At 49.6% G+C, this 15,545-nt stretch overlaps 17 non-coding genes across 17 annotated transcripts; all 17 read left to right on the top strand.

The window, feature by feature from the left end:
* The first annotated feature begins 144 nt into the window (after positions 1-144).
* Positions 145-226, top strand: TRNAS-UGA (transfer RNA serine (anticodon UGA)). Its single transcript has one exon. It is a non-coding gene; the product is annotated as a tRNA-Ser (tRNA).
* A 570-nt stretch (positions 227-796) lies between these two features.
* Positions 797-878, top strand: TRNAS-CGA (transfer RNA serine (anticodon CGA)). The gene has a single exon. It is a non-coding gene; the product is annotated as a tRNA-Ser (tRNA).
* Positions 879-2,730: 1,852 nt separating this feature from the next.
* On the top strand, positions 2,731-2,812 carry TRNAS-AGA (transfer RNA serine (anticodon AGA)). The gene has a single exon. It is a non-coding gene; the product is annotated as a tRNA-Ser (tRNA).
* A 222-nt stretch (positions 2,813-3,034) lies between these two features.
* TRNAS-UGA (transfer RNA serine (anticodon UGA)) lies at positions 3,035-3,116 on the top strand. Its single transcript has one exon. It is a non-coding gene; the product is annotated as a tRNA-Ser (tRNA).
* A 570-nt stretch (positions 3,117-3,686) lies between these two features.
* On the top strand, positions 3,687-3,768 carry TRNAS-CGA (transfer RNA serine (anticodon CGA)). Its single transcript has one exon. It is a non-coding gene; the product is annotated as a tRNA-Ser (tRNA).
* A 1,862-nt stretch (positions 3,769-5,630) lies between these two features.
* On the top strand, positions 5,631-5,712 carry TRNAS-AGA (transfer RNA serine (anticodon AGA)). Its single transcript has one exon. It is a non-coding gene; the product is annotated as a tRNA-Ser (tRNA).
* A 222-nt stretch (positions 5,713-5,934) lies between these two features.
* On the top strand, positions 5,935-6,016 carry TRNAS-UGA (transfer RNA serine (anticodon UGA)). The gene has a single exon. It is a non-coding gene; the product is annotated as a tRNA-Ser (tRNA).
* A 570-nt stretch (positions 6,017-6,586) lies between these two features.
* Positions 6,587-6,668, top strand: TRNAS-CGA (transfer RNA serine (anticodon CGA)). The gene has a single exon. It is a non-coding gene; the product is annotated as a tRNA-Ser (tRNA).
* Positions 6,669-8,520: 1,852 nt separating this feature from the next.
* On the top strand, positions 8,521-8,602 carry TRNAS-AGA (transfer RNA serine (anticodon AGA)). Its single transcript has one exon. It is a non-coding gene; the product is annotated as a tRNA-Ser (tRNA).
* Positions 8,603-8,824: 222 nt separating this feature from the next.
* On the top strand, positions 8,825-8,906 carry TRNAS-UGA (transfer RNA serine (anticodon UGA)). Its single transcript has one exon. It is a non-coding gene; the product is annotated as a tRNA-Ser (tRNA).
* Positions 8,907-9,476: 570 nt separating this feature from the next.
* Positions 9,477-9,558, top strand: TRNAS-CGA (transfer RNA serine (anticodon CGA)). The gene has a single exon. It is a non-coding gene; the product is annotated as a tRNA-Ser (tRNA).
* Positions 9,559-11,410: 1,852 nt separating this feature from the next.
* TRNAS-AGA (transfer RNA serine (anticodon AGA)) lies at positions 11,411-11,492 on the top strand. Its single transcript has one exon. It is a non-coding gene; the product is annotated as a tRNA-Ser (tRNA).
* A 222-nt stretch (positions 11,493-11,714) lies between these two features.
* Positions 11,715-11,796, top strand: TRNAS-UGA (transfer RNA serine (anticodon UGA)). The gene has a single exon. It is a non-coding gene; the product is annotated as a tRNA-Ser (tRNA).
* Positions 11,797-12,366: 570 nt separating this feature from the next.
* TRNAS-CGA (transfer RNA serine (anticodon CGA)) lies at positions 12,367-12,448 on the top strand. The gene has a single exon. It is a non-coding gene; the product is annotated as a tRNA-Ser (tRNA).
* Positions 12,449-14,300: 1,852 nt separating this feature from the next.
* TRNAS-AGA (transfer RNA serine (anticodon AGA)) lies at positions 14,301-14,382 on the top strand. The gene has a single exon. It is a non-coding gene; the product is annotated as a tRNA-Ser (tRNA).
* A 222-nt stretch (positions 14,383-14,604) lies between these two features.
* On the top strand, positions 14,605-14,686 carry TRNAS-UGA (transfer RNA serine (anticodon UGA)). Its single transcript has one exon. It is a non-coding gene; the product is annotated as a tRNA-Ser (tRNA).
* A 570-nt stretch (positions 14,687-15,256) lies between these two features.
* On the top strand, positions 15,257-15,338 carry TRNAS-CGA (transfer RNA serine (anticodon CGA)). Its single transcript has one exon. It is a non-coding gene; the product is annotated as a tRNA-Ser (tRNA).
* The last annotated feature ends 207 nt before the right edge of the window (positions 15,339-15,545 follow it).

The following is a 15,545-nucleotide window of genomic DNA, read 5'->3' on the forward strand; positions in this document are numbered from 1 at the left end:
CTAATAGGGTCAGCGGCCTGGGAGGGCTCAAACTTTTGCCATTGTGGCCTTCCTCTCTAGAAAAGGACTGCTTCTGTCCAGAGGCTAGACCGCCAGCAGAAATAGAAACGAGCTACGTTGAAAATGGACCATAGCTTTAAGCAAGTAGTCGTGGCCGAGTGGTTAAGGCGATGGACTTGAAATCCATTGGGGTCTCCCCGCGTAGGTTCAAATGCTGCCGACTACGTGCTACTTCACCTTTGGTGATATTTTATACTTCATATTAAATGGCATCTGCACAAGCAGGCCGAATATAGCTATCACTCTCAATAGAGCTAAGGAAGGCGAAACACTGGGCAGGGAATGGGATCAAAAGAGTGGCTGGAGAAGGCATGAGACTACCTGTCTGGCACTCCTGCCACTTGTGCACCCCAGCTGTCGAGAAGACACATGTCGAGTAATAGCCAAGGAGATTGGGAAAGAACTTCAGTTATCATCTCGCCAGTAAGTTCCATCTGAGGTATCAGATGCATGAAGGAAGTAGCCTTATTGGGGCGTCTGACAGTGTCATTATTTTCCTAAAGTGTCATAACTGCATTCTTTTACAACCTCCTTTTTGCTTTTCTCTGGCCAGGAACATGAACTTTATAATAGTGCCTTTGAGTCACGTCAGTATGCAGGTATGGACCGAGTGTATTTTTTGCAGTAGAACGGATAGGCAAAGATGGGAAGGCAGTGGAGCAGAGTGAACTGAGGGAAAGAAAAAGACTGCTGTGAGAGTGAGAACCTCAGCTTAAGTGGCAGCCACCCCTCGTGAGTAGTCGTGGCCGAGTGGTTAAGGCGATGGACTCGAAATCCATTGGGGTGTCCCCGCGCAGGTTCAAATCCTGCCGACTACGTCGGTGCTCTTTCACAATGATGTGTTAGGTTTTTCCTTGGATGCCTCCTTTCCCAGGAATAAGCATGTATTATTCAACAACGTTGAGAGCACAGGTAAAACAAAGACAAGAATGTGAAACAATGCACTGTGCAATGCCAGCATGAAAACTCTCAAGGAGTACGCTGCCCAGGCCTACAGCTTCTCAGACACTGTATCTGTCTATTTTGGGGAGCTGCAGAGAAGCCTTGCCTGTGCTTTTCGAGCCTGCTGTCTGGGGTGAGTGCCTGGATAAATTGTTGTTGGGAAGGACAAGGCAGCTAGCTCCTCTACAGGGGTCAATTTAGGAGGTTGGTGGGAAGCACAGGAAGGGGCAGGAAGGAAGCTCTCTGCTGTTGCTTCTCGGCCTAGGCAGAGCTGCAGGTGTGGTTAAAAAGGATTGGCGTTTGGCCAGGTCCCAGACCACAGTGCAACCTAGGGCAACAAGAGAGGTGAGGCTACTGAGGCCCTTACCCTGAGCCTTCTGACCCCACCGCCCCTTTGGCCCCGATCGGCCAAAACCTCTCTATAAGGGCTAAAGGTGATTATTATATATGCCTGAGTAACTTAGGGTCCCTCGCATAAATGGACTCCTGCTGAAGGAGCTCGCCTTTGCTTTGGGACTGGCCCAACACGGCCTTGCTCTCCTCAACAAACCTGCCACCAGCCAGGAGGCTGAATGGCTTGCAGAAGGACACTCCCAGGTATGCCCAAGCACTTCATTTGCATAGAGACTACCCTCTCTTGGGCCCGCCTCCACTCACCTATTAAGTAATGTGGCTAGAATATCAAGACAGAAAGAGGAGCAGGGCCTGACAGCCTTTCAAAGGCTCAACTGAGGTGCTGGGCTGACGGCTGGGATCACCAAAGCCTGGGATGACTCCAATATGGAAGCAGAAGCCTTAGGGCAAACAAAGGTCAGCAGTTGATGTGCTGTAAAGAAGAAGGGCTGCAGAGGGCCTCAGCAAAGCCTTCGGAATACTTGTGGATTGGCAGGAGTGCCTATATTTGTTTTTTGAGAAGCACCTTGCCAGTGCAAAGGATTGCTGAGGAAGAGGAAGGAGCAGAGCGGAATGACTGGAGCCAGTGAGGTTGCCTGTGAAGACATGAAGGGCTATGTTGAAAGGGGCACCGCTTGCAGAGCCAAGTAGTCGTTACCAAGTGGTTAAGGCGATGGACTAGATATCATTTGGCGTCTCCACGAGTATGTTCAAATCCTGCCGACTACGTCAGATGACATTTTTGGGATTCCTCTTCAGGGCCTCCTGCGTGGGAGAACAAGGGAGCAGCCTCTATGCAAAGCAGTCAGTAAAACAGAATATGAAGCAAAGACCATTAAAGCCACAGAAGAAAGATATGAACCCAGGCCAAATGCATCCTGCTCCCCCTCCCTCACCTGTCAGGCACTAGTCTGCAGAGAAACTGAACACGCCCACTCTCCTCCAAGGAGAATTCAGCTCAGGAAACGCCTAGCCACAGGCCCTAGATTGGACGAGGCACTTCTTTTCATACCTGTAAAGACCAACCCGTCTCTCTGTGGAGTCCATTCATGGCCTCCAAGACAGAAGTTTTGCCATGGTGCCTATCGTGGCTGCCATCTCCCTGACGTTAAAGCTACCACCTCTTCCGGCCTGATTTTTTTCCCCCGTCTCAAAACATGAACATACAAGGAGTGCTAATTTCACATGCATGCCTGCTTTTAGCTTGAGACGCTTTAGAAAGTCTTCTGTGGAATAGGAATGATGTATAGGAGAGCAGGGAAAATGGTCCAGTGAACGGAAAGAAAAAAGACTACGGATGGAGGTAAAGTGCCCTGTTGAGATTCACTTGTGTGGGTAGTTGTGGCCGAGTGGTTAAGGCGATGGACTAGAAATCCATTGGGGTATCCCCGCGCAGGTTCGAATCCTGCCAACTACGCTGTCCCTTTTGTGAACAGTATTTTCCCATAATTCTTTGAAATACCTTCTGGCATAAATGCGGGCTCCAAAAGCAGGACTAATAGGGTCAGCGGCCTGGGAGGGCTCAAACTTTTGCCATTGTGGCCTTCCTCTCTAGAAAAGGACTGCTTCTGTCCAGAGGCTAGACCGCCAGCAGAAATAGAAACGAGCTACGTTGAAAATGGACCATAGCTTTAAGCAAGTAGTCGTGGCCGAGTGGTTAAGGCGATGGACTTGAAATCCATTGGGGTCTCCCCGCGTAGGTTCAAATCCTGCCGACTACGTGCTACTTCACCTTTGGTGATATTTTATACTTCATATTAAATGGCATCTGCACAAGCAGGCCGAATATAGCTATCACTCTCAATAGAGCTAAGGAAGGCGAAACACTGGGCAGGGAATGGGATCAAAAGAGTGGCCGGAGAAGGCATGAGACTACCTGTCTGGCACTCCTGCCACTTGTGCACCCCAGCTGTCGAGAAGACACATGTCGAGTAATAGCCAAGGAGATTGGGAAAGAACTTCAGTTATCATCTCGCCAGTAAGTTCCATCTGAGGTATCAGATGCATGAAGGAAGTAGCCTTATTGGGGCGTCTGACAGTGTCATTATTTTCCTAAAGTGTCATAACTGCATTCTTTTACAACCTCCTTTTTGCTTTTCTCTGGCCAGGAACATGAACTTTATAATAGTGCCTTTGAGTCACGTCAGTATGCAGGTATGGACCGAGTGTATTTTTTGCAGTAGAACGGATAGGCAAAGATGGGAAGGCAGTGGAGCAGAGTGAACTGAGGGAAAGAAAAAGACTGCTGTGAGAGTGAGAACCTCAGCTTAAGTGGCAGCCACCCCTCGTGAGTAGTCGTGGCCGAGTGGTTAAGGCGATGGACTCGAAATCCATTGGGGTGTCCCCGCGCAGGTTCAAATCCTGCCGACTACGTCGGTGCTCTTTCACAATGATGTGTTAGGTTTTTCCTTGGATGCCTCCTTTCCCAGGAATAAGCATGTATTATTCAACAACGTTGAGAGCACAGGTAAAACAAAGACAAGAATGTGAAACAATGCACTGTGCAATGCCAGCATGAAAACTCTCAAGGAGTACGCTGCCCAGGCCTACAGCTTCTCAGACACTGTGTCTGTCTATTTTGGGGAGCTGCAGAGAAGCCTTGCCTGTGCTTTTCGAGCCTGCTGTCTGGGGTGAGTGCCTGGATAAATTGTTGTTGGGAAGGACAAGGCAGCTAGCTCCTCTACAGGGGTCAATTTAGGAGGTTGGTGGGAAGCACAGGAAGGGGCAGGAAGGAAGCTCTCTGCTGTTGCTTCTCGGCCTAGGCAGAGCTGCAGGTGTGGTTAAAAAGGATTGGCGTTTGGCCAGGTCCCAGACCACAGTGCAACCTAGGGCAACAAGAGAGGTGAGGCTACTGAGGCCCTTACCCTGAGCCTTCTGACCCCACCGCCCCTTTGGCCCCGATCGGCCACGATCGGCCAAAACCTCTCTATAAGGGCTAAAGGTGATTATTATATATGCCTGAGTAACTTAGGGTCCCTCGCATAAATGGACTCCTGCTGAAGGAGCTCGCCTTTGCTTTGGGACTGGCCCAACACGGCCTTGCTCTCCTCAACAAACCTGCCACCAGCCAGGAGGCTGAATGGCTTGCAGAAGGACACTCCCAGGTATGCCCAAGCACTTCATTTGCATAGAGACTACCCTCTCTTGGGCCCGCCTCCACTCACCTATTAAGTAATGTGGCTAGAATATCAAGACAGAAAGAGGAGCAGGGCCTGACAGCCTTTCAAAGGCTCAACTGAGGTGCTGGGCTGACGGCTGGGATCACCAAAGCCTGGGATGACTCCAATATGGAAGCAGAAGCCTTAGGGCAAACAAAGGTCAGCAGTTGATGTGCTGTAAAGAAGAAGGGCTGCAGAGGGCCTCAGCAAAGCCTTCGGAATACTTGTGGATTGGCAGGAGTGCCTATATTTGTTTTTTGAGAAGCACCTTGCCAGTGCAAAGGATTGCTGAGGAAGAGGAAGGAGCAGAGCGGAATGACTGGAGCCAGTGAGGTTGCCTGTGAAGACATGAAGGGCTATGTTGAAAGGGGCACCGCTTGCAGAGCCAAGTAGTCGTTACCAAGTGGTTAAGGCGATGGACTAGATATCATTTGGCGTCTCCACGAGTATGTTCAAATCCTGCCGACTACGTCAGATGACATTTTTGGGATTCCTCTTCAGGGCCTCCTGCGTGGGAGAACAAGGGAGCAGCCTCTATGCAAAGCAGTCAGTAAAACAGAATATGAAGCAAAGACCATTAAAGCCACAGAAGAAAGATATGAACCCAGGCCAAATGCATCCTGCTCCCCCTCCCTCACCTGTCAGGCACTAGTCTGCAGAGAAACTGAACACGCCCACTCTCCTCCAAGGAGAATTCAGCTCAGGAAACGCCTAGCCACAGGCCCTAGATTGGACGAGGCACTTCTTTTCATACCTGTAAAGACCAACCCGTCTCTCTGTGGAGTCCATTCATGGCCTCCAAGACAGAAGTTTTGCCATGGTGCCTATCGTGGCTGCCATCTCCCTGACGTTAAAGCTACCACCTCTTCCGGCCTGATTTTTTTCCCCCGTCTCAAAACATGAACATACAAGGAGTGCTAATTTCACATGCATGCCTGCTTTTAGCTTGAGACGCTTTAGAAAGTCTTCTGTGGAATAGGAATGATGTATAGGAGAGCAGGGAAAATGGTCCAGTGAACGGAAAGAAAAAAGACTACGGATGGAGGTAAAGTGCCCTGTTGAGATTCACTTGTGTGGGTAGTTGTGGCCGAGTGGTTAAGGCGATGGACTAGAAATCCATTGGGGTATCCCCGCGCAGGTTCGAATCCTGCCAACTACGCTGTCCCTTTTGTGAACAGTATTTTCCCATAATTCTTTGAAATACCTTCTGGCATAAATGCGGGCTCCAAAAGCAGGACTAATAGGGTCAGCGGCCTGGGAGGGCTCAAACTTTTGCCATTGTGGCCTTCCTCTCTAGAAAAGGACTGCTTCTGTCCAGAGGCTAGACCGCCAGCAGAAATAGAAACGAGCTACGTTGAAAATGGACCATAGCTTTAAGCAAGTAGTCGTGGCCGAGTGGTTAAGGCGATGGACTTGAAATCCATTGGGGTCTCCCCGCGTAGGTTCAAATCCTGCCGACTACGTGCTACTTCACCTTTGGTGATATTTTATACTTCATATTAAATGGCATCTGCACAAGCAGGCCGAATATAGCTATCACTCTCAATAGAGCTAAGGAAGGCGAAACACTGGGCAGGGAATGGGATCAAAAGAGTGGCCGGAGAAGGCATGAGACTACCTGTCTGGCACTCCTGCCACTTGTGCACCCCAGCTGTCGAGAAGACACATGTCGAGTAATAGCCAAGGAGATTGGGAAAGAACTTCAGTTATCATCTCGCCAGTAAGTTCCATCTGAGGTATCAGATGCATGAAGGAAGTAGCCTTATTGGGGCGTCTGACAGTGTCATTATTTTCCTAAAGTGTCATAACTGCATTCTTTTACAACCTCCTTTTTGCTTTTCTCTGGCCAGGAACATGAACTTTATAATAGTGCCTTTGAGTCACGTCAGTATGCAGGTATGGACCGAGTGTATTTTTTGCAGTAGAACGGATAGGCAAAGATGGGAAGGCAGTGGAGCAGAGTGAACTGAGGGAAAGAAAAAGACTGCTGTGAGAGTGAGAACCTCAGCTTAAGTGGCAGCCACTCCTCGTGAGTAGTCGTGGCCGAGTGGTTAAGGCGATGGACTCGAAATCCATTGGGGTGTCCCCGCGCAGGTTCAAATCCTGCCGACTGCGTCGGTGCTCTTTCACAATGATGTGTTAGGTTTTTCCTTGGATGCCTCCTTTCCCAGGAATAAGCATGTATTATTCAACAACGTTGAGAGCACAGGTAAAACAAAGACAAGAATGTGAAACAATGCACTGTGCAATGCCAGCATGAAAACTCTCAAGGAGTACGCTGCCCAGGCCTACAGCTTCTCAGACACTGTATCTGTCTATTTTGGGGAGCTGCAGAGAAGCCTTGCCTGTGCTTTTCGAGCCTGCTGTCTGGGGTGAGTGCCTGGATAAATTGTTGTTGGGAAGGACAAGGCAGCTAGCTCCTCTACAGGGGTCAATTTAGGAGGTTGGTGGGAAGCACAGGAAGGGGCAGGAAGGAAGCTCTCTGCTGTTGCTTCTCGGCCTAGGCAGAGCTGCAGGTGTGGTTAAAAAGGATTGGCGTTTGGCCAGGTCCCAGACCACAGTGCAACCTAGGGCAACAAGAGAGGTGAGGCTACTGAGGCCCTTACCCTGAGCCTTCTGACCCCACCGCCCCTTTGGCCCCGATCGGCCAAAACCTCTCTATAAGGGCTAAAGGTGATTATTATATATGCCTGAGTAACTTAGGGTCCCTCGCATAAATGGACTCCTGCTGAAGGAGCTCGCCTTTGCTTTGGGACTGGCCCAACACGGCCTTGCTCTCCTCAACAAACCTGCCACCAGCCAGGAGGCTGAATGGCTTGCAGAAGGACACTCCCAGGTATGCCCAAGCACTTCATTTGCATAGAGACTACCCTCTCTTGGGCCCGCCTCCACTCACCTATTAAGTAATGTGGCTAGAATATCAAGACAGAAAGAGGAGCAGGGCCTGACAGCCTTTCAAAGGCTCAACTGAGGTGCTGGGCTGACGGCTGGGATCACCAAAGCCTGGGATGATTCCAATATGGAAGCAGAAGCCTTAGGGCAAACAAAGGTCAGCAGTTGATGTGCTGTAAAGAAGAAGGGCTGCAGAGGGCCTCAGCAAAGCCTTCGGAATACTTGTGGATTGGCAGGAGTGCCTATATTTGTTTTTTGAGAAGCACCTTGCCAGTGCAAAGGATTGCTGAGGAAGAGGAAGGAGCAGAGCGGAATGACTGGAGCCAGTGAGGTTGCCTGTGAAGACATGAAGGGCTATGTTGAAAGGGGCACCGCTTGCAGAGCCAAGTAGTCGTTACCAAGTGGTTAAGGCGATGGACTAGATATCATTTGGCGTCTCCACGAGTATGTTCAAATCCTGCCGACTACGTCAGATGACATTTTTGGGATTCCTCTTCAGGGCCTCCTGCGTGGGAGAACAAGGGAGCAGCCTCTATGCAAAGCAGTCAGTAAAACAGAATATGAAGCAAAGACCATTAAAGCCACAGAAGAAAGATATGAACCCAGGCCAAATGCATCCTGCTCCCCCTCCCTCACCTGTCAGGCACTAGTCTGCAGAGAAACTGAACACGCCCACTCTCCTCCAAGGAGAATTCAGCTCAGGAAACGCCTAGCCACAGGCCCTAGATTGGACGAGGCACTTCTTTTCATACCTGTAAAGACCAACCCGTCTCTCTGTGGAGTCCATTCATGGCCTCCAAGACAGAAGTTTTGCCATGGTGCCTATCGTGGCTGCCATCTCCCTGACGTTAAAGCTACCACCTCTTCCGGCCTGATTTTTTTCCCCCGTCTCAAAACATGAACATACAAGGAGTGCTAATTTCACATGCATGCCTGCTTTTAGCTTGAGACGCTTTAGAAAGTCTTCTGTGGAATAGGAATGATGTATAGGAGAGCAGGGAAAATGGTCCAGTGAACGGAAAGAAAAAAGACTACGGATGGAGGTAAAGTGCCCTGTTGAGATTCACTTGTGTGGGTAGTTGTGGCCGAGTGGTTAAGGCGATGGACTAGAAATCCATTGGGGTATCCCCGCGCAGGTTCGAATCCTGCCAACTACGCTGTCCCTTTTGTGAACAGTATTTTCCCATAATTCTTTGAAATACCTTCTGGCATAAATGCGGGCTCCAAAAGCAGGACTAATAGGGTCAGCGGCCTGGGAGGGCTCAAACTTTTGCCATTGTGGCCTTCCTCTCTAGAAAAGGACTGCTTCTGTCCAGAGGCTAGACCGCCAGCAGAAATAGAAACGAGCTACGTTGAAAATGGACCATAGCTTTAAGCAAGTAGTCGTGGCCGAGTGGTTAAGGCGATGGACTTGAAATCCATTGGGGTCTCCCCGCGTAGGTTCAAATGCTGCCGACTACGTGCTACTTCACCTTTGGTGATATTTTATACTTCATATTAAATGGCATCTGCACAAGCAGGCCGAATATAGCTATCACTCTCAATAGAGCTAAGGAAGGCGAAACACTGGGCAGGGAATGGGATCAAAAGAGTGGCTGGAGAAGGCATGAGACTACCTGTCTGGCACTCCTGCCACTTGTGCACCCCAGCTGTCGAGAAGACACATGTCGAGTAATAGCCAAGGAGATTGGGAAAGAACTTCAGTTATCATCTCGCCAGTAAGTTCCATCTGAGGTATCAGATGCATGAAGGAAGTAGCCTTATTGGGGCGTCTGACAGTGTCATTATTTTCCTAAAGTGTCATAACTGCATTCTTTTACAACCTCCTTTTTGCTTTTCTCTGGCCAGGAACATGAACTTTATAATAGTGCCTTTGAGTCACGTCAGTATGCAGGTATGGACCGAGTGTATTTTTTGCAGTAGAACGGATAGGCAAAGATGGGAAGGCAGTGGAGCAGAGTGAACTGAGGGAAAGAAAAAGACTGCTGTGAGAGTGAGAACCTCAGCTTAAGTGGCAGCCACCCCTCGTGAGTAGTCGTGGCCGAGTGGTTAAGGCGATGGACTCGAAATCCATTGGGGTGTCCCCGCGCAGGTTCAAATCCTGCCGACTACGTCGGTGCTCTTTCACAATGATGTGTTAGGTTTTTCCTTGGATGCCTCCTTTCCCAGGAATAAGCATGTATTATTCAACAACGTTGAGAGCACAGGTAAAACAAAGACAAGAATGTGAAACAATGCACTGTGCAATGCCAGCATGAAAACTCTCAAGGAGTACGCTGCCCAGGCCTACAGCTTCTCAGACACTGTATCTGTCTATTTTGGGGAGCTGCAGAGAAGCCTTGCCTGTGCTTTTCGAGCCTGCTGTCTGGGGTGAGTGCCTGGATAAATTGTTGTTGGGAAGGACAAGGCAGCTAGCTCCTCTACAGGGGTCAATTTAGGAGGTTGGTGGGAAGCACAGGAAGGGGCAGGAAGGAAGCTCTCTGCTGTTGCTTCTCGGCCTAGGCAGAGCTGCAGGTGTGGTTAAAAAGGATTGGCGTTTGGCCAGGTCCCAGACCACAGTGCAACCTAGGGCAACAAGAGAGGTGAGGCTACTGAGGCCCTTACCCTGAGCCTTCTGACCCCACCGCCCCTTTGGCCCCGATCGGCCAAAACCTCTCTATAAGGGCTAAAGGTGATTATTATATATGCGTGAGTAACTTAGGGTCCCTCGCATAAATGGACTCCTGCTGAAGGAGCTCGCCTTTGCTTTGGGACTGGCCCAACACGGCCTTGCTCTCCTCAACAAACCTGCCACCAGCCAGGAGGCTGAATGGCTTGCAGAAGGACACTCCCAGGTATGCCCAAGCACTTCATTTGCATAGAGACTACCCTCTCTTGGGCCCGCCTCCACTCACCTATTAAGTAATGTGGCTAGAATATCAAGACAGAAAGAGGAGCAGGGCCTGACAGCCTTTCAAAGGCTCAACTGAGGTGCTGGGCTGACGGCTGGGATCACCAAAGCCTGGGATGACTCCAATATGGAAGCAGAAGCCTTAGGGCAAACAAAGGTCAGCAGTTGATGTGCTGTAAAGAAGAAGGGCTGCAGAGGGCCTCAGCAAAGCCTTCGGAATACTTGTGGATTGGCAGGAGTGCCTATATTTGTTTTTTGAGAAGCACCTTGCCAGTGCAAAGGATTGCTGAGGAAGAGGAAGGAGCAGAGCGGAATGACTGGAGCCAGTGAGGTTGCCTGTGAAGACATGAAGGGCTATGTTGAAAGGGGCACCGCTTGCAGAGCCAAGTAGTCGTTACCAAGTGGTTAAGGCGATGGACTAGATATCATTTGGCGTCTCCACGAGTATGTTCAAATCCTGCCGACTACGTCAGATGACATTTTTGGGATTCCTCTTCAGGGCCTCCTGCGTGGGAGAACAAGGGAGCAGCCTCTATGCAAAGCAGTCAGTAAAACAGAATATGAAGCAAAGACCATTAAAGCCACAGAAGAAAGATATGAACCCAGGCCAAATGCATCCTGCTCCCCCTCCCTCACCTGTCAGGCACTAGTCTGCAGAGAAACTGAACACGCCCACTCTCCTCCAAGGAGAATTCAGCTCAGGAAACGCCTAGCCACAGGCCCTAGATTGGACGAGGCACTTCTTTTCATACCTGTAAAGACCAACCCGTCTCTCTGTGGAGTCCATTCATGGCCTCCAAGACAGAAGTTTTGCCATGGTGCCTATCGTGGCTGCCATCTCCCTGACGTTAAAGCTACCACCTCTTCCGGCCTGATTTTTTTCCCCCGTCTCAAAACATGAACATACAAGGAGTGCTAATTTCACATGCATGCCTGCTTTTAGCTTGAGACGCTTTAGAAAGTCTTCTGTGGAATAGGAATGATGTATAGGAGAGCAGGGAAAATGGTCCAGTGAACGGAAAGAAAAAAGACTACGGATGGAGGTAAAGTGCCCTGTTGAGATTCACTTGTGTGGGTAGTTGTGGCCGAGTGGTTAAGGCGATGGACTAGAAATCCATTGGGGTATCCCTGCGCAGGTTCGAATCCTGCCAACTACGCTGTCCCTTTTGTGAACAGTATTTTCCCATAATTCTTTGAAATACCTTCTGGCATAAATGCGGGCTCCAAAAGCAGGACTAATAGGGTCAGCGGCCTGGGAGGGCTCAAACTTTTGCCATTGTGGCCTTCCTCTCTAGAAAAGGACTGCTTCTGTCCAGAGGCTAGACCGCCAGCAGAAATAGAAACGAGCTACGTTGAAAATGGACCATAGCTTTAAGCAAGTAGTCGTGGCCGAGTGGTTAAGGCGATGGACTTGAAATCCATTGGGGTCTCCCCGCGTAGGTTCAAATCCTGCCGACTACGTGCTACTTCACCTTTGGTGATATTTTATACTTCATATTAAATGGCATCTGCACAAGCAGGCCGAATATAGCTATCACTCTCAATAGAGCTAAGGAAGGCGAAACACTGGGCAGGGAATGGGATCAAAAGAGTGGCCGGAGAAGGCATGAGACTACCTGTCTGGCACTCCTGCCACTTGTGCACCCCAGCTGTCGAGAAGACACATGTCGAGTAATAGCCAAGGAGATTGGGAAAGAACTTCAGTTATCATCTCGCCAGTAAGTTCCATCTGAGGTATCAGATGCATGAAGGAAGTAGCCTTATTGGGGCGTCTGACAGTGTCATTATTTTCCTAAAGTGTCATAACTGCATTCTTTTACAACCTCCTTTTTGCTTTTCTCTGGCCAGGAACATGAACTTTATAATAGTGCCTTTGAGTCACGTCAGTATGCAGGTATGGACCGAGTGTATTTTTTGCAGTAGAACGGATAGGCAAAGATGGGAAGGCAGTGGAGCAGAGTGAACTGAGGGAAAGAAAAAGACTGCTGTGAGAGTGAGAACCTCAGCTTAAGTGGCAGCCACCCCTCGTGAGTAGTCGTGGCCGAGTGGTTAAGGCGATGGACTCGAAATCCATTGGGGTGTCCCCGCGCAGGTTCAAATCCTGCCGACTACGTCGGTGCTCTTTCACAATGATGTGTTAGGTTTTTCCTTGGATGCCTCCTTTCCCAGGAATAAGCATGTATTATTCAACAACGTTGAGAGCACAGGTAAAACAAAGACAAGAATGTGAAACAATGCACTGTGCAATGCCAGCATGAAAACTCTCAAGGAGTACGCTGCCCAGGCCTACAGCTTCTCAGACACTGTATCTGTCTATTTTGGGGAGCTGCAGAGAAGCCTTGCCTGTGCTTTTCGAGCCTGCTGTCTGGGGTGAGTGCCTGGATAAATTGTTGTTGGGAAGGACAAGGCAGCTAGCTCCTCTACAGGGGTCAATTTAGGAGGTTGGTGGGAAGCACAGGAAGGGGCAGGAAGGAAGCTCTCTGCTGTTGCTTCTCGGCCTAGGCAGAGCTGCAGGTGTGGTTAAAAAGGATTGGCGTTTGGCCAGGTCCCAGACCACAGTGCAACCTAGGGCAACAAGAGAGGTGAGGCTACTGAGGCCCTTACCCTGAGCCTTCTGACCCCACCGCCCCTTTGGCCCCGATCGGCCAAAACCTCTCTATAAGGGCTAAAGGTGATTATTATATATGCCTGAGTAACTTAGGGTCCCTCGCATAAATGGACTCCTGCTGAAGGAGCTCGCCTTTGCTTTGGGACTGGCCCAACACGGCCTTGCTCTCCTCAACAAACCTGCCACCAGCCAGGAGGCTGAATGGCTTGCAGAAGGACACTCCCAGGTATGCCCAAGCACTTCATTTGCATAGAGACTACCCTCTCTTGGGCCCGCCTCCACTCACCTATTAAGTAATGTGGCTAGAATATCAAGACAGAAAGAGGAGCAGGGCCTGACAGCCTTTCAAAGGCTCAACTGAGGTGCTGGGCTGACGGCTGGGATCACCAAAGCCTGGGATGACTCCAATATGGAAGCAGAAGCCTTAGGGCAAACAAAGGTCAGCAGTTGATGTGCTGTAAAGAAGAAGGGCTGCAGAGGGCCTCAGCAAAGCCTTCGGAATACTTGTGGATTGGCAGGAGTGCCTATATTTGTTTTTTGAGAAGCACCTTGCCAGTGCAAAGGATTTCTGAGGAAGAGGAAGGAGCAGAGCGGAATGACTGGAGCCAGTGAGGTTGCCTGTGAAGACATGAAGGGCTATGTTGAAAGGGGCACCGCTTGCAGAGCCAAGTAGTCGTTACCAAGTGGTTAAGGCGATGGACTAGATATCATTTGGCGTCTCCACGAGTATGTTCAAATCCTGCCGACTACGTCAGATGACATTTTTGGGATTCCTCTTCAGGGCCTCCTGCGTGGGAGAACAAGGGAGCAGCCTCTATGCAAAGCAGTCAGTAAAACAGAATATGAAGCAAAGACCATTAAAGCCACAGAAGAAAGATATGAACCCAGGCCAAATGCATCCTGCTCCCCCTCCCTCACCTGTCAGGCACTAGTCTGCAGAGAAACTGAACACGCCCACTCTCCTCCAAGGAGAATTCAGCTCAGGAAACGCCTAGCCACAGGCCCTAGATTGGACGAGGCACTTCTTTTCATACCTGTAAAGACCAACCCGTCTCTCTGTGGAGTCCATTCATGGCCTCCAAGACAGAAGTTTTGCCATGGTGCCTATCGTGGCTGCCATCTCCCTGACGTTATAGCTACCACCTCTTCCGGCCTGATTTTTTTCCCCCGTCTCAAAACATGAACATACAAGGAGTGCTAATTTCACATGCATGCCTGCTTTTAGCTTGAGACGCTTTAGAAAGTCTTCTGTGGAATAGGAATGATGTATAGGAGAGCAGGGAAAATGGTCCAGTGAACGGAAAGAAAAAAGACTACGGATGGAGGTAAAGTGCCCTGTTGAGATTCACTTGTGTGGGTAGTTGTGGCCGAGTGGTTAAGGCGATGGACTAGAAATCCATTGGGGTATCCCCGCGCAGGTTCGAATCCTGCCAACTACGCTGTCCCTTTTGTGAACAGTATTTTCCCATAATTCTTTGAAATACCTTCTGGCATAAATGCGGGCTCCAAAAGCAGGACTAATAGGGTCAGCGGCCTGGGAGGGCTCAAACTTTTGCCATTGTGGCCTTCCTCTCTAGAAAAGGACTGCTTCTGTCCAGAGGCTAGACCGCCAGCAGAAATAGAAACGAGCTACGTTGAAAATGGACCATAGCTTTAAGCAAGTAGTCGTGGCCGAGTGGTTAAGGCGATGGACTTGAAATCCATTGGGGTCTCCCCGCGTAGGTTCAAATCCTGCCGACTACGTGCTACTTCACCTTTGGTGATATTTTATACTTCATATTAAATGGCATCTGCACAAGCAGGCCGAATATAGCTATCACTCTCAATAGAGCTAAGGAAGGCGAAACACTGGGCAGGGAATGGGATCAAAAGAGTGGCCGGAGAAGGCATGAGACTACCTGTCTGGCACTCCTGCCACTTGTGCACCCCAGCTGTCGAGAAGACACATGTCGAGTAATAGCCAAGGAGATTGGGAAAGAACTTCAGTTATCATCTCGCCAGTAAGTTCCATCTGAGGTATCAGATGCATGAAGGAAGTAGCCTTATTGGGGCGTCTGACAGTGTCATTATTTTCCTAAAGTGTCATAACTGCATTCTTTTACAACCTCCTTTTTGCTTTTCTCTGGCCAGGAACATGAACTTTATAATAGTGCCTTTGAGTCACGTCAGTATGCAGGTATGGACCGAGTGTATTTTTTGCAGTAGAACGGATAGGCAAAGATGGGAAGGCAGTGGAGCAGAGTGAACTGAGGGAAAGAAAAAGACTGCTGTGAGAGTGAGAACCTCAGCTTAAGTGGCAGCCACCCCTCGTGAGTAGTCGTGGCCGAGTGGTTAAGGCGATGGACTCGAAATCCATTGGGGTGTCCCCGCGCAGGTTCAAATCCTGCCGACTACGTCGGTGCTCTTTCACAATGATGTGTTAGGTTTTTCCTTGGATGCCTCCTTTCCCAGGAATAAGCATGTATTATTCAACAACGTTGAGAGCACAGGTAAAACAAAGACAAGAATGTGAAACAATGCACTGTGCAATGCCAGCATGAAAACTCTCAAGGAGTACGCTGCCCAGGCCTACAGCTTCTCAGACACTGTATCTGTCTATTTT

This window comes from Pleurodeles waltl, chromosome 7 (assembly GCF_031143425.1).
Source record: "Pleurodeles waltl isolate 20211129_DDA chromosome 7, aPleWal1.hap1.20221129, whole genome shotgun sequence".
Taxonomy (NCBI): domain Eukaryota; kingdom Metazoa; phylum Chordata; class Amphibia; order Caudata; family Salamandridae; genus Pleurodeles; species Pleurodeles waltl.